Below are 18,298 nucleotides of genomic sequence, written 5' to 3' on the forward strand. Positions count from 1 at the left end.
AGCGATGAAAAAGCTGGTTCTTTGAAAAGTTGACAAACACTGATTCAGAAGAGCAGAGAAAACAGAAATTATAAACATCAGGAATGAAACAGGGCACATCACTATAGACATTAAAAGGTACTAATGTTACATGACCAACATTGTGCCCATAGTTTAACAACTTAAATTTAAGAAATGGACCAATTTCTTGAAAGATACAAACTAATGAAACTCAAGAATGAATATATAATCAGGTCAAGAAGAAATATGAGCAGTCCCATAACTATTAAATAAATTGAATTTGTAGTTAGAAACCTTCTAACAACTACAAAAAATTCCAGGCCCAGAAAGTTTCACTGGTGAATTCTACCAACCATTTAAGGAAAAAATTCTACCAATTCTATACAACCCTTCTAGAAAATAGAAGTATACTTCCCAATTAATTTTATGAGGACAGTATTTACCCTGATTCCAAAACCAGACAAAAACATTACAAGAAAACTAGAAACAAATATCCCTCATTATCATAGATGCAACAATTCTTAACAAAATATTAGCAATTTGAATCCAACAATATATAAAAAGAATAATACTACAACATGGTTAAAGCATGGTTTATATCAAGAATGCAAGGCTGCTTCAAACATTCAAAATTTATTCAATTATTTATTTATTTGTTTATTTTTGAGACAAGGTCTTGCTCTGTTCCCTGGGTTAGAGTGCAGTGGCGCCATCACAGCTCACTGTGACCTTAAACTTCTGGGCTCAAGCAATTCTGCTGCCTCAACCTCTTGAGTAGCTGAGACTACAGGCACACACTACCATGCCTGGCTAATTTTTCTATTTTTTATAGAGATGGGGTCTTCCTCTTACTCAGTCTGGTCTCAAACTCCTGGCCTCAAGCAATCCTCCCACCTTGGCCTCCCAAAGTGCTAGGATTACAGGCATGTGCCACCACATCCAGCCAAAAATGGGATAATGCCATAGTTATTACTTGACAACTTGATTTTTTTTCTTTCTTTTTCTTTTTCTTTTTTTGAGACAAGGTCTCACTCTGTTATCCAGGCAAGAGTGCAGTAGTATCATCATAGCTAACTGCAGCCTTGAGTTCCTGGCTCAAGTGATCCTCCCACCTTGGCATCCCAAAGTTTTGGCATTACAGGCATGAACCACCATGCCTGGCCCAACCATTCAAAATTGATTAATGTGATTTGCCACATTAACAGACTAAAAAAAAAAAATTAATAATTTCAATAGATGTGGGAAAAGGATTTGATGAAACCCGATTCAATTCAAAATTCAATTTATCCATTCACGATAAAAATAAAACTCTCAGAAAACTAAGAATAAAAGGGAATTTTTTAAACCTAATAACAGGTATCTATAAAGCACCAACATATGCTAACATCACACTAAATAGTGAAAGACTTGAATGATGTATTTCTCTCCCTCTCAGAACTGTATCATAATCTCTCCTTGTATTAATGTGTCATAGTTTGTTTATCCATTCACAGGTTGAAGGACATCTAGATTGCTTTTAGTTATTGGTAATTATGAATAAGACAGATATGAATATTCAAGTATTGCAGGTTTTTATATGAATATAAATTTTCATTTCTCTTAGGTAAATACCTAGAAATGGGATTGCTGGGTCACATAAGTAATTATATTGTTTAATCCCATAAAAAACTGACAAATTATTTTCTAAGATGTTTTAACTATTTCACATTCTATCAGCAATATAAAAGAGTTCCAGTTTTGGTTCCTATATCTTTGCCAAATCTTGGGATTTGTTGTTGGTGTATTTTTCAGATAGATAAATATGTTTCTATCTAATAGATACATTTTGGTGTTTCATTGTGGTTTAAATTTGCATTTTCCTGATGATTAATGATGTTGAGCATCTTTAAATATGCTTATTTGCCACCCATATATCTTCTTTGTTAAAGTCTGTTTAAATTCTTTGCCCATTTAAAAAAACGAATGATTTTATTTCTTATTGTTGAAATTTAGGAGCTCTTTGTACAGTCTGGGTGAAAGTCCTTTGTCAGAAATGTGATTTGTAAATATTTTTTTCCAGTCTTTGGCTTGTCTTTTCATTCTTTAAATTGTATCTTTTACAGAACAAAAGTTTTACATTTTAACAAAATCCGATTTATCAATTTTTTCTTTTATGAGCCATACTTTTGATGTTGCATATAAAAACTCTTCACTTAAATCGAGGTCATGTAGATTTTCTATTATGTTTTCTTATAGAAGTTTTATGGTTTTTAGCATTTTTGTCTCTTGTCCATTTTGGGTTAATTTGTGCATAATTATGAAATATGGATTGAAGTTCATGTTTTACATAAGGTTGTCCAGTTGTTTCAGTATCATTTGTTGAAAAGACTATCATTTCTCCATGGAATTGCATTTTTTTTTACCTTTGTCACAAATCATTTGACTGTTTTTTGTGTACTTCAGTTCTGCCCCATTGATTCATTTGTCCGTCCTTTCACTAATGCCACACTGTCTTTACTGAGGCTTTAGAATAAATCTTGGAATCATGTAGTGTGGGTCCTCTGATTTTCTTTTTATTCTTCTTTTCAGAAAACTTTGTTGGCTATTTTAATTCCGTTGCCTTCCTATGTAAATTTTAGAATCCGCTTATCTATATCTATAAAACAGCTTGCTGGGAGAATGATTGGGATTGTGCTGAATCTACAGAACAATTTGGGAAGAATTGACATTTTAATAATATTGAGTCTTCCAATCGGTGAGCACAATATATCCCTTTTTGTAAAGTATTGGTAGCTTCTGTAGCATCTATTGGTTGGAAGATAGGTGGGGGGGTATAGTTTTTTCCTGTTTAACCTGATTGCACTGTTTATGCTATAATGCCAGTAAATCTCAGGACAAATGTTACAACATGACCAATAATTATCAAGAAGGCATAATAACATACTAATCTGGCTTTTGAGTCAATCCTGGTAGGCTCTCTAACATATACATTGCAACCTCTGCTGGTTTAAGATGAAGATAATTGAAGGTTTGTGGTACCTTCCAAGGTGAGGACTTTGATGAGAATCTTTCAGCTGCTAACTAACCACTCCTCCTTCAAGTGTATACGCCTGATTAGAGTACTAATCTGCATGCCCCTTCTCCCAATACACATGGACGATTGCTTAGACTGCAGAGTTTAAAGCAGAGGTGTGGTGTCCACGAGAATGCTTCTGATTGACAAGCACTGCATGGGGCATAACTACCAAGGGCCCTGCTGCTGCACTTCAAATCCATCAGTGTTTCCTTTGAGGCCACACCTGCCTCGGACTGCTTGGAGACACAAAAGCAGATCTGATCCTGAGAGGCACGGGCTCCTTGGTTGGCTGACTTTAGCTCAAGGATTCCTCAGGGATTCCTCAGCGAGTCCTGCAAGCTTCTGGGGCAGCAGTCTAGGGTGCTTCCATTCAATCTTTCCTCCTCTTTACATGAGGTCAGACTTGCACTGTGGGCTAATAGCTTTCTGCCTCCCTCCCCATTTCTTTTTCACACAGGCACTTTTCCTAATGAAATCCTTGCCTATTCAATCCCATCTTGATACCTGCTTCTCAGAATATTCCTGCAAATACAATGTTACAGACCGAACTATTTTTTATAATAATAGAGTGGTCTAGTGATGCTTTCAGAGGGGCATGTGTGAAGATTTCCACAAAGGCGATTTTTGGTTTTTTTTTTTTTGTTAAAAGATCCATCCTTCCAATTACAACCTGGTTCAGTAAATGCTCAGATGATGACAGGAGTGTGAATGGAGTTTCTCCACGTGAGCCGAACGTGAGATTTCCCTGCCCCATGTGCCAAGTGCAGGCTGTGCCACCATGGGATCACGCAGTCAGCCCTGGGACCTGGGCGTTGTTCTGAAGCCAATGGCATGGGAAGGAGAAGTAGGGAACCCATCTGGGAAGGCAGAAGAGTTTGAAAAGCACCCTGGTGATGTTTCTGGGTGGCAGTGGTGGCCAGCTGGTCCTGGTGGGGTGGCCTCTGCTGACAGCATCCCCTGGGCTCAATGTCCCTCTGACTTTTGGGCGGGTGCAGTCAGTGGGAGGCCCTGGGCCCAGGGTGGGTGGAGGGGACATCCCAGAGTTTACTCCCCTTGCCCTGGTTCTGCTCCTTTCCCCAGCTCGCGATGGGGGGCCTTGCCTATAGGCTGAGCTCCGTCCTTGCCCCTCTCAGGCCTGGAGAGGTCACACAAACATGACCTCTGTGTCCTAATGCAACTGGACCAGGCAGTTGTTAAGGTCAGGTAAGATAAGGATTGCAAAGTAACGTGGGCAGAGCACCTGGATAAGGTATTGCTTTATTATCTGTTTCCTGAATTGCAGGAATTATTCAATTCACAATCTGTGAGGGCTGCGGTCCCCAGCCCCTGATCCGTGGATCTGTGCCCTGTTAGGGACGGGGCCACAGAACTCCCCACCCCCCACCACCCCTTTGTGGAAAAATTGTTTTCCATGAAACCAGTCCTTGGTGCCAAAAAGGTTGGGGACTGCTGTGTGAGGGGACTCCATTAACTCATGAAACACATAGAGCTCAGACAGGGCTCTGTCCTAGTAAGGCCCTCGCTGCCTTTTTACGTCAAATCCAGTGCTATTTTTATCACATCACACTATTTTAGGTGGTACAAAATTAGAGTATTGAAAGTCTGAGAAAGAAATAAAGGATGTGATTCCTGACTTCTCTAGCACAGCACTGATACTTCCCTCACTGCAGGCTTTCCATTAAGGCTCTTGGCTTCGACTCCCAGCCTCCCGAAGTCTTTCTTTTATCCTGCTTTAACATACAGAATAAATGTCCCCTGCAGTCCCATTATTTATTGCAGGGTTATGTTTGATTTGCTGTGCACAGTTGTATATTCTTACTAATGCAGCACCAAAACATTTGCACCAGCAGGGTCCTGCCAGGTGACTTCTCTTGGAAAATGCCACCTTTGTTGTTTTTGCTATAAATGATAGATCTGTCTGCACCTACCTTATTCAATTAATTGGGACTGTATTTTTGCTCCAGCTGGTCATTTCAAAGAAAAGGAAATGATAAATAAATACTTGTAACAGTCAATTATACCATCACTGCTTGTAAACCAAATAAATCAAGCCACATTAAAAGAGCTCTCAATGATGGATTACTTATTTTATAAAATAATTTCCAAGAATGAAAAACATGAAAATGTGAAAAAATTTGAATTTACTCTTTAACTGGAAATCTATAATTTAGTCATCAATGGGTAATTGTTAGTAGTGGTAACCTGATTATAATGTGTGTCAATGTGTTCAGTTAATCACTAAGCCATCCTATAAGGCTAATGCGTTTTTAAGGCAAAGCAATTCATCTTAAAATTGATTATTAGTTGATGACACTTATAATTTGGGTCAGAAAGTGGGCAGGGAGAGAAACATTCTTAACCTCTAAAATGTTAGGTAATGAACCAAGAGTGTTAGCTTGAAAAACCTTCTTTAGTTTTCCCTGGAAAAGGCATTCAAGGCAGGTGCTTTTTTCAAAGCAGTTTTCTGCTATTGGATGTATAAGTGTTTTTGATGTGGGATCCTCTTGAGTTTCTTTTGATATTCCGGTTCATTCCATAGGGAACAATGGCATTCTTGGTAACATTGACAATAGCCAATTCTTGGAAGAAATTTAGTTTTAAAAACCCCTCATAGTTGTAGACATAGGACAGTGGTTCTCAACCAGGGACAATTTTGCCCCACAGGGGACATTTGGCAATGTCTTGAGATGTTTTTGATCACCATGACTCAGGAGGGGGCTACTAGCATCTTGTGGATGGACACCAGGGATGCTACTCAACATCCTGCAATGCACAGGACACCCCCTGGCAACCAAGAATTATCTGGTCCAAAATGTCAATAGTGCTGGCGCTGAGAAACCCTGATATAGTTTATTGAGATGACAGAGGGCTCTGTGGTCTCCTTTCAAAGATTGCATGGCCTCTTGAATCAACTCTGATGCAGCCTTCTGAGGAAAGTAGAAACTGGGTCATAAATGGGTAACAGCTGATGTGTGGAGACACTGGGTCTTAGGCTTCTGTGGTTCTCTCTTCAATAGCAGACCACGCTTGAAGATTCTTACTGATCTGTATCCCCATTTCAGTAAAACCCAATTGTTTAGGCTTTTTTTCTTTTCACTTGTTCTGAAAGGTTTCAAAGTATATATATTTTTAAGCTGACTAAAGTCAAGGAAGCATTTCCTTTGGTATTTTTACGATTTTCTCCCTCCCCCCCTTTTTTTTTTATTGCTCATGGAGCTTCAATGTTCACCACTGTCCATTGTGTTATAGATACAAAGAAAGCGAGCTGAACAGTGGTGGGGAAACTTTTCCAAGTAGAGAAACCCTTAACCATGATAACTCTCCAAATGACTTCTGTACTAAGATATTACCAGTGAAACAAATCCAGTGTTAAATGGAAACACCAGCCATTTAAAAAAATTTTTGAGAACACCCATGAATATATACAGACAAAAAAGAAATTTAAAATATTTTTGAGAACTGAACAAATTGAAGGCATATAAAACCCCTGCACTGTATAATGAATTGGAGCTTCTCATTGGGTAAGCCTCTTTTGGTTGAGGAGAAGAAAGTGAAGAAGGGAAATATTGTGGCCCAGCTGGGGCCAAGCTTGAGTTGAGCAATGAGGGTGAGCTGGGTCTCCCCACGGACTTTGAATCGCCTGGATTGCACCACTTCCCTCTGGTGCCTTCAAAACACTGCACCAGGGAGATGAAAATCAATCAGAAAACATTTGTATAGCACTTTGGGCTCCTTGGAGGAAAGGCCTTGGAGACGGAAGCTGTATCATTATTCATATTAGACTCAGCACAGTCATAAAACAGAGAGAAACATGCTGAGCAGAGTGTTTTGTGATGACTTCATCCTTTCCTGAGCTAATAGCTATTAGTAGCTAATACAGGTCCATATGGAGAGCTTGTCACGTAGCTCAGATTACCGGCCTGATGGTTTTGTCTGGGTCCCTCTTTTTGAAGGTCTAACCAGATAGGCAAACAAATTTTTAAAAGGCATAGCACGAGTCCTCAATAAAAGTCTAGTAACTTTTCAGTTTGATGTACTTCACCCTATTTTCAGGATTTGTTTCATTGGTAATATCTTAATGCAGAATTTATTAGCGTGTAAAAATGTTTGAAAGTGCAAAGATATAGTAAATAAATCTTGAAACAGTAGAATTTGCCATGAAATCTTTTAACATCTCCTTTTATTCAGCCCTTAACATATTATTGAATATTTATTAAAACATCTTCTTTTATATGAAAGTGATCAAAACAGATTATTAGATGGAAGCACAGGTTAAACCTAACAAAGAGGAGAAAAATACACTTTGGTCAGAGTTAAGTGAAGATAAATACTTATGTGGAGAAATTTTGTAGCAAGTGATATACCTGTCTGGAATGCAGCAATTGTATTGGTGGGATTCTCTTTTGCTTACGAAGATTTCTATATGAGCAGAAAAGAAATTGTACAGATTTCCTCCAAAAAACATTGGGGCTTTGGTAAAAAATTACAATTGTAAAACAAAGCAGCAAAGAAAAAACCTTATGTTCTAATAGGCAGGAGGTGGTGCTGTACATGGGGTCACAGGCAAAGTCAGGCCAATGCAGTGATGTTCTGCCCTGGGCCGTGCCAGGGGTCAGAGTCACAGAGGTGCCTCAGCAGAGCTACATAAGGCAGCCACTTAGCCCAGGCCACGTGAGCCAAGACGAAGTCAGGGGAAGGCACCGCCTTCCTCAAGAAACTGTAGATATTCATCACACAGTTCAAGAAATAGGCATGGGCAAGTTTATAAATGTAGGAACAGAAATTATTGTATTCTAGCTAAGGTCAAGGTGAAATTTGATACTAGAAGGTTAGATACTAGAGACATCTCATCGTTTGATACAATTCTTCTGTTTTTTTTTCTGTCAAGGAACCTATTGTTTCAGGTCTCTGGATAAAACATTTTTTACTTCTACATAGATAGTGACCTGAAAGTTGATACAAGTTGAACTCCAGTCACTCAACAGCGAGCCACAAGGCGCAAGCACGGCTTCAGTGCAGGAAGGTCTGCATCTGAATTCTGAATTTGCCACTTGATAGCTGTGTGTCCTTGGGCAAATTACTTACCATTCCCAAGTCTTACTAGTGTTCTCATCTTCCTCATAATATCGTTAGGATTAGAGGACACGGATTTTACAAGGACTAACAGGGTACCTGGAATATAGTAGGAGCTTAAAAGATGTTAGCACTAATTAACTGGGAACATATTGGTCACCTATCAGCTTGAAAGAATTAAACATTTTTTGAAGTGTCAGGACTCCAAGAATGACTTAGCACTAGGGAAGAAACTTGCAAGTGTGAGCAACAAAACGTTTTTTTATTTCATTTCAGCATATTATGGGGGTACAGATGTTTAGGTTATGTATGTTGCCCTTGCCCCCCCACCCCCGCTAAGTCTGAGTTTCAAATATGTCTATCCTTCGGGTGGTGCGCATTGAACTCTTTGTGTATGCAAATACCCGTCCCCCTCCTTGTTTTGAAGAAACCTTACCACCAAGCTCACAGGTGCGTCAGTGTTTGCTGAGTTGATTCCAAATATTTATTTGGAGGGGGTAGCCCAGAGAACTCCGGGGTTTTAAACATAGGTAGCATTATAAACACCGCTAATGCTGCAGATCATAAACATCATATTACCAAATTCATCACATGTGCAAGAAGAAGCACCAGAGCAGATGCCTAATCATCCCCCAAAGCACTTTGTATTTGTTAAGTCATTTCCTCTTGGGATGTTTAGTTGAATCAGACATCACGGTCATACTTTATAGTATGTCAAAGGAATATTAGGGCACAACTTCTCAGATATAGAGCAGGGCAGTGGTGAGACTGGTTTTTATGCATAAGTACTCCCTAGGTCATTAATAATTTAGGCAGATAAAGAGCTTTGTTAGCATTAGAAAGTGTCTCATATCATGTGATTGTTTATCCCTCCCAGGAAAATTGATGTTAAGTTACTCCAGCCTTGGCGGTTCTTTAGGTTACAATCTAGAACGGCTGCTGCTACCTCCATGTGGTCAACCTCGTACGTCTCTTCTCAATTTCACACACAGAGAGAAGCAGGCGTCGGCCAGGGCTGCCAGGTAGGGGCCAAGCCCCTGCTGCTCATTTATTAATACAACCTGCCACCCACTTAGCTTCCGTTTCCTTTGAGTTCTAAAGCTATCATAGTGCGGACTTGTGAGCTAAGGTGGTAGCAGAAGAAAGCACAGAAGAATCACAGACTCTTTCTCCTTTGATACCTAATGGAATTTTTCAAAGTAAACAAAACAAAATACAGTAGTCCCCCCTCCTCTGCAGGGAATATGTTCCAAGACCCCTAGTGGATGCCTGAAAATGCAGATAGTACCAAATCTTATATCGACTGTTTTTTTTCTATACATATATACCTATGATAAAGTTTAATTTATACTTGTAAATTAGGCACAGTAAGAAATTGACACCAATAACTAATAATAAAATAGAACAGTTATAACACCATACTGTAATTAAAGTTATGTGAATGTGGTCTCTCTTGCTCTCAAAATACCTTATTGTACTGTACCATGGGTAACTGAAACTGTGGAAAAGGAAATTATGAATAAGAGGGGATTGACTACTGTATATTAACTAAAAATAACTAGTTGCAATCAAACAAAGAAAGGAAAAACCAAACCAAACCTAATATTAATATCATAAGAGCCAAGGAAAGAGAGTAGGGGATCTGGTGGGAAAGGCAGCACAGGCAGTTCCTAACCCCCTGCATTTGGGTGTCTCACTAATAACCTCCAGCAGGAGAGAAGCAGGTGGAGCTAGTGAGTGAGAAGCCCTGAGAAAGATTAAGGAGACTCAGCCCAGAGCAGAGACTCCTCACACCATTGCATGGCCTTGGCAGAGGCAGAGAGAGCAGCTGGGCCTTGCCATTTTCCTGGGCACTGTGCTTGGGGCTGGGGGTCAGGGAGAGCCACACTTCTGTCGGTGCACAGGCTCTGGTACAGGACAGTAGAGGGCATCTGGAAGAGGTAAAGAGTTTTGTTAGATTGTTTTCCTACCCTGGAGAATTGATATTGCCTTCCTAGGCTGTTCCTTAGCGCACAATCTAGAACTGCTGCTAGAGCTCTTTATTTTCCCTACATCTGTATCTTGAGAGATCAGAAGAGCAGTTTTTAAAACAACTTACCAGCACTCACTGAAACTGGATACAGCTGAGCGTGGAAGACAGGCATTTTATACATCTTGAGAAAGATGCTAAAGAGAACTCACCTCCCTGCAACAATGCAGACAGGACTGAACTGCCTGTGTTAAGCATAAAAATGATAAAAATAAGTGGCTTATATATGTGCACAAAAGAAAGGATGGTAGGAAAAGAGTATGTGGAAGGATGGATGAGAAAGCCAATCTAGAAGAAAGCACATCTCAGTAACCAGAGGCAGTTTATCCACAAATGCTTTAAGCTATAGCAGAGCTTAATAATGAGTTCAATGAAGTAAGAGCTCAAAGATGAAATGAAACCAGAGTAAGAAGAAAAGGGAGAGATTGCAGAGACAAGAAAGCCAACATAACATCATTACAGATGTAAATAAGTAGAAATGATTGGAAAACACAAAGCAATCAGAGAAAAGGTGACAGAGGTAGAAAACAGAGAAGATGAGCAAGATAAGGATGATTGGTGTTCCCTAAGATGAGAGAAAAAATAAAGGGACAGAGAAAGTTATTAGGGTTATAATAAAGAAATTTTCTCTGAAACATAAGCATAATAGATTCTGTAGTTTAAAAAACACACAAGGTATACCATGAAAGAATTAATGCAGAGCTATGAATATAAAGGCACATTTATCAAACTTCGAGAATGAAGAAGGACTATTTCAGGCACCCCGGCAAAAAAATCAAGATACATCAAGGATGAAAAATCCAGAGGGTTTCAGACATTCACATAGAAGTGCCAGGAGACAATGTAACAATGTTCACAACATCCTGAGGAAATAAATTATGACCCAAGAATATTATGCAAAGAAAGTTGTTATTCACATATAAAGACAATAGGAAGAAGCAAAAGAATTTTAGGAATATGGTGCCCCTAGCACAATTTTGGGGGAAAATTTTTCTTAAAGTATAACAGTAAAGCACCTAAATCCTAAGTATCACCTTGAAAAATTTTTACAAAATGAGCACACCTGGGTAGCCATCACCCAGACCGAGATATAAAATAATGCCTTTATCCTGGAAACTGCCCTATGTCTTCTTCCAGTCATCAGCACCTTCCCAAAGTTAACCATTATTCTGCTTTCAACACCATGAATTCATCTTGCCTTTTAAAAAATGTATATGACTAGATTCATATCATACTCACTTTTTGTGTCTGGCTTCTTTTGCTCAGTCAGTATAACATCTGTGGAATTAATCCATTTTGCATGAAATAGCAGTTTATCATGTATTCTGGACATGTCGAATATACAGTGTGAAACCCTGGGTCCTGTCAAAATCTTTTGAAGAACGTCCACTTTGTCGTTTAAGCAGCCAGTCATCCCACAGGTCCTGACCCCCTTGTGTAAGCTGTGGTTCCAATGTCAGTTTAGTATCCAAAATCCTTGTAGTGCTCTCTCCCAGGTATGTTTGGGACCCGGAAGGTGGTGAGAAACGCAGAATTCTTGACAATATTATTTTTGGCAAAATGACTCCATCCAAACCTCCACATGAAGAGATGACCAAACTTGAGCATGATTTCTAGCAGTGTAAGACCATATCCCTAGCACGGCCCCTGGGAAAGCTCTGTTCCCAGGAGAATTTATCGTTTGTCCTACCCAACACCTGGCCGTAGGCCCCTGACCTCCCTTTCTTAGAGCATTTACTAAAAAGGGTTTATAATTGTGAATGTGTGTCTCCTACAACTCACAAGGGTCTTCCTTAAGGACCTGTAAATCCTTTCTTTGAAATGTAGTCATCAGGAAGGATGGGGCCTCTGTCTCTCAGGCTCCATGGGGAAGACACAGTCCTAACTTCGATGATCTCCCACCAGCGGACACAGCTGGCCTCGTCTCATTTACACTGACCCGACCTTTGTCACTTTTCACTTCCTTGACTCTACTGAGCCCTCCCACCACTCCCCTCCTTCACTGTCCCTTTAAAATGCCCAGTAGCCCTGCACAATTCAGAACAGAGGCCCCTCTCTCCCTACCATCAGTAGTCACTGAATAAAATGTATTCACTGCTTTAGTTAAAGTCCAGCTCCGTTTATCTTCGACAGTGGCCTAGGCCCTAATTCAGTCATCAAAGCTTTCGATGGGCTGATTCCAGTTCATTCTGGGCGTGTGCACATTGGGGGTAAGTCAGGGACATCTCACACAGACCACAGGGCCCCTTTCTCCATCTCCTTCCTCTCCAGAGTCGTCCCCACTCTTGCTGGCTCCCTGAGCCCCCTTCCCCACTCTGGCTGCAAAGCCTATGCTTCCACTCCCTCCATGCTCTGAGCACGTCCTGCCCCAAGAGCCAGCTGGTGACAGAGCAGCATGAGAGAGGACCTGTGGGAGCCACTGTCACTGCAGGGTTATAGCTTCTTTACGGGGGACTCACTGGGGTTGGGGCCAGAATGTTAAAAAAACTCTGTCCTTCCTGAGTCCCCCGATCAGAAGTTACACGGTAGAGACATGGTACAACCGGGATTTAAACTGGAGGTGCTCAGGCCAGGCGCGGTGGCTCACGCCTGTAATCCTAGCACTCTGGGAGGCTGAGCGGGGAGGATTGCTCAAGGTCAGGAGTTCGAGACCAGCCTGAGCAAGACCGAGACCCCCCATCTCTACTAAAAATAGAAAGAAATTAGCTGGACATCTAAAAATATATAGGAAAAAAAATTAGCCGGGCATGGTGGCGCATGCCTGTAGTCCCAGTTACTCGGGAGGCTGAGGCAGAAGGATTGCTTGAGCCCAGGAGTTTGAGGTTGCTGTGACCTAGCCTGATGCCATGGCACTCTAGCCCGGGAAACAGAGCAAGGCTCTGTCTCAAAAAAAAAAAAAAAAAAAAAAAAATTAAAAACTGGAGGTGCTCAGAAAATATTGGTCAGTGAATGAGTCAAGTTGGATGTAGACAGCATTCAAGCCAGAGGCACCTGGGCTTCATTTATTATTGTGATGTTGACTGTATTAGTCAGGGCTCTTGAGAAACAGAACCAATAGGATGTATCTCTGTCTGTCTATCTGTCTATCATCTGTGGAGAGATTTTAAGGAATTGGCTCATGTGATTGTAGGGGATGGCAAGTCTGAAGTCCATTGGGCAGGCTGGCAGCCCGGAAATTCAGGTGGGAGTTGATGTTGCAACCTGGAGTCTGAAATCCACAGGACGGGCCAGCAGGCTGGGGACGCAGGCAGGGTCAAAAGTACCTTCCCAGCAATCCCTAGATGAGTGCTGGACCAAGCAACTGAGCGTTGCAGCCTGGCCAAATGCACACAAAATGCACCACCACACTGACCTGCTGCGTGACACCGAAGCATTCAATGCATCCTGTCTCAGAGTCCCCACCTCTAAAATGAGAGAAATGACACCTCACAAGATCGAAAAGAACCATGAAATATCTAAAATGTACTGTTTGCCAAAGAATGGGTGCTCAGCCAACATCAGTTCCCACCTCAGATCAAGTTAAAAACCCCCAATCATAATAATAGCTGGTGTAGAAGCTATTCTTATGTGAGGCAGGGGCTGGCACTGTGCTACCCTCAAGGGTTAACTCAAAGCATTCCTACAGCCACCTAGGAGGTACAGCCATTAACATAATTTCATATTTTTATTTTTTGCATCTTTAAAGAAATACAATTTTTAGATATAAAAACTCCATCTTGGTTTTGCTTTTATAAGCTTTTTTTTCTACTTTTTATTTTGAAATAATTCCAAATTTATAGAAAAGCTGCAAGCATAATATAGAGATCACCAAGAATGTTAACATTTTGTCACATTTACCTTATCATTTTCTTTCTTCATGTCTAGATACATATGTTAAAAGGAAAACTTAGGCCAGATTAAATTTAACAGAGTATAATGAAGCAAAGAATGATTTGCAAACCAGGCAACCCCAGCATCAGAGTAGGCTCAGAGCTATCCCGGGGCTGCCACGTGGTTGGATAATATTCATGAACAAGAAAGGAAGGTGATGCACAGGAAAATGGAAGAGAAGCGCAGAAACAGCTGCATTGGGTACAGCTGGATGTTTCCCTTATTTAACACAGTTTGAACAATCGGCCGCCTGTGACGGGCGTTCCCACGCGTTCTCAGCGGTTGGCTCAAGAGTAGTTTATGTGTGTTTGCACATCCAGGGAGGTCACAGTTCACTATGTATGGAGGAACTTTTAGGCTGAACTTAAAATATGTAAGGAAGCAGCTTTAGGCTAGACTTAATTTAGCACGTAGAATTTATTTTTTTCTGTACCATTTGGGAGTAGGTAGCTTACATAATGCCCCTGTAATCCTGTGATTCAGTGTGTGTTTTCTAATATAGATATTCTCTTACATTACCACATAACAGTGATGTTAGCCCCATTTTAAAGATAAGGAAACTGAGGCACAGAAGCTTGCCTCTCCTAAAACCCACCATCCCTCTTATAAGAGTAGAAATTTCCCTGTCCTCCCCGCTTTTTTCTGAATATGCATAAAGTGGAGAAATGTGTGATGATTCCTGGGGCAGGTACCCATCAAGGTATCCACTGATTCTCAATCTCTATTCTTCTCCCCGTCCCCTCCCCCCATGCTGGATTATTTTAATGCAAATTCTAGACATCTGATCATTTCATTTGCAGATATTCAGAATGTCTCTCCAACAGATGAAGACTTGATTATTTTAAAACGTAACCCTGATATCCTGATCACACCTAAAAGCAATTCTTTCCTACTATCTAGTCAGAGTCCAGTTGCCTCAATTGTGTCACAAATGTCATTTTCCAGTAGTTTTTCTTGCATCAAGACCCAAAGGAAATCCACACCCAGTGTTTGGTTGATATATTTCTTCTTATTTCTTCCTTGTCATTTTTTGGCTGAAGAAATTGGGCCGGTTGTCTCATTTTTGGTAGCGATAGCTGGACGGTGGCAGATAAGAAATGGCTACTTTCAATGACTTTAAGTCCTTTCCTGGACGCTATTGATTTAATGGCATTTCTCTTATCTCTGATTGCCAGGCCCCTCCACCCTTGGTGCTTCTCTCTGGCTCTGTCTTCTACCCACTTGGCCCTCCTGTGTCTGCTGCTTCCTCCCTGTCCCTCTCCTCCTCTCATCATCTCTTATCCCGTCTCGCAGGTCTCAACTCCAGGAGTGCGTCAGTCCGCAGAGTCGCCTTCTCCAGCTCCCTTGTCTAAGCAAATTCCCCCAAACAGATGTATCCACAAAGTTCCAGTGCTGCACTGTGTACTGTTTATCAGAGTCCTCATTTCACTTTTATTTGTGTGTTATTGTTGGATGTCTGTTTTCCCTTCCACTCTGCTCATGACCTGTGGAGGTGGGGATACTGTCTTCTTTTTGTCATTGTATTGCCAGTGCTTAGCAGCACGCTTAGCATATGGCAAGTGCTCAAGGAAAGTTCATGGAATGAAGACATACACTGGCTTGTTGGGGCCCAGAAAGCAATACCCCTCAATGAAGCAATACCTCAGAAGTGGCCTCAGAGGCAAAAGTTTTTCTCTGACCATCTGCTCTCCTGTCTCTCAGTCCCATTCTCCCCGGAGGTTAGCCACACAAACTAAAATCCCTCTTCCCCAAGGCGGGGCATAGGAACCAGAGCTCCTTTCCCCCAAAGCCAGCTATGAAACCTAAAAGTATTCAGTGTAAAAACTGGGCATAAAGAAATTATCTGACCTACTTTGTTTGATTGTTGGTCGTAAGAGCCCCATTCCAGGGAGGGCCCTGCCCCACACCCAGAAGGGAGGAAGGCTGCACACAGAGGTCAAGAAGAATCTGGACAGACAGGCCTTGTGGGTTTCCCCACTCAGCAATCTAATTAGCATTAGATCCCTGGCTTCCCTTGGCCCCTACAGGCTTTAAAAAGTATCTGCACAATCTTGCATATATAAGATAAGGAAATAATTTTACATTCCACCCCTCATTTCTGTGACTTCCTCCACGTTTGGATGTTGGCATTTATATTCCTTGTACAACGAGTCCTTGTATAATGTGTACATGTTGGACTATAATTACTGCTGTTTTGTAATTTGGATCTATCTCAGTGGGTTCTATCCGCCCATGCTAACTCTAGTCATCTCTTAGTTGCTGTTTTTTTTTTTTTTTAAACAGTCTCCCTCACTTGCCCTGGATTAGAGTGCAGTGGCATCATCATAGCTCACTGCAACTCAAACTCCTGGGCTCAAGCAATTCTCCTGCCTCAGCCTCCCAAGTAGCTGGGACTACAGGCATGCGCCACCATGCCCGGCTAATTTTTCTATTTTTAGTCAAGACGGAGTCTCACTATTGCTCAGGCTCGTCTTGATGTCCTGATCTCAAGCACTCCTCCCATCTCAGCCTCCCAGTGTGCTAAGATTACAGGCATGAGCCACTGCGCCTGGCCTAGTTGCTGGTTTTAGTCCCCGAGATGGTTCTTCTAGGAGCTCCTGAGTGCTGTGGTCCAGGACATATTTAAAAACGCCTGAATGCTGTGCTGGGGTTCAGGAAAATGCTTCCCGTGAATATGGCACTGTGGCATTTGAGAAAATAGCAGAAGCAGGAAGGTCTCTCCCACCTACGCCCCTGATGCAGGTCAGAAGACTCCTGTGAGAGGTGCTCTCCCTACACCTCAAGGAAAGGAACATCCTCATCTCTGAAGACACAAGGACACAGAGAGGAATCTGAGGGAGCGGGCCTTGCCAAGTTCCCCTCTGGTTTACTGCCATTAGATCAGACCCCTTTGTTCATTTATATTTCTCCTTCATGGTCCACTTCTTCTTTAAACCTAGCATAAAAGTATACAAGTTTAATTGTTTGTTTGAGTTTTCATTTCCTTATGAAGGCTTCTGTGTCATGGAAAATTTTTATTAAATAAACTTGTATGCTTTTCTCTTGTTAATACATCTTTTGCTGTAGGGGGAGAGAGATATTTTCCCTCCCCTGCAGTCATCTTTATACTTGAATGATAGTGTGGCTGGGAATAAAATGATTAGTTTACAAGTGTCAGACAATGAGGAAGAATATTGGGATTTCATGTATTGTTTTGTCTCACAGAGAAACATAATCTATTTCAATCAAGTTCTGTCAGGCTTTATAACTGAAAGTATTTCTAATCTCACAGTTCTTTACATGGAAACAAGAATGGGCAGTCTCTATAATGAATTTAAGAAAGTGTTGAGTTTAAATGTAATAACTGGCTGTTTATTCCTTAACAGTCAGTTTTGTTGTTGCCGATATACAGGTAAATTAAGAGAATTATTATAAGGGGAGGCTTGAAACATTATGTTTTTATTTGACCCAGAAATTTCAATCCTAGTTTTGTACCTTACAGAAATGTTCACGCATATGCTAAAAGAACTATATCAAAGAAGGTTTATTTCAACATTATTTATAAGAGGTTAAAGTGTGGAAACAATCTAAATGTCTCAGTGAGAGAATGGATAATTCATTGTGGTTTATTCACATAATGTGATATTACGAATCAGTGAAAATAACAAACCAAAGCTAGGCATAAAAAATATAGACAAATTTCAATTATATGTTGAATTTAGAAGAGAAAGTTGCAAAGGCATACTATACATTGTAGATGGATATTTAGACATGTACTTAAGGGGTAAAGACATACAATGACAAATACCAAATTCCAAAGCCCTGAGTGGGAGTCTGGGGAAGGGGAGGGGGGAGAGGGAAATACAGGTAGGGAAAGGCAGGGAAGGGGGCTGCCAGTGTATTGGTGCTGCCTCATGCATCTTATAGGATTAAAATATTTAACAGTACTGAAGAAAGCTATGTTGTTGAGTAAAATTTATCCTCTGATGATTAAAGTCTACCTCATTATTCTTTGCTAAAACACACAGTGGCTCAACAGTTCATAGAACCTCCTCCTCACCCATGGTTTTATTCTTGCCTCCTTCCTACTTTTCACTGATTCCTTTTGTAACTGCACTAGACCAATCTGACTCAATTTTTTATGTAACAAAGCTGTGATTGGTTTTTCAGTTGCCGTGAACCCCCAGGTTGAAGGTCACATGACCTGAGCATGCCCAGATGACCCTAACCTGCAATCACAGGTGGAACTTAAGTGCTTGGACAGATGAGCGGGGACTGAATTAAGAAGTGGG

The sequence above is a fragment of the Propithecus coquereli genome, unplaced genomic scaffold (assembly GCF_000956105.1).
Source record: "Propithecus coquereli isolate 6110/MARCELLA unplaced genomic scaffold, Pcoq_1.0 Scaffold88, whole genome shotgun sequence".
Lineage (NCBI taxonomy): Eukaryota > Metazoa > Chordata > Mammalia > Primates > Indriidae > Propithecus > Propithecus coquereli.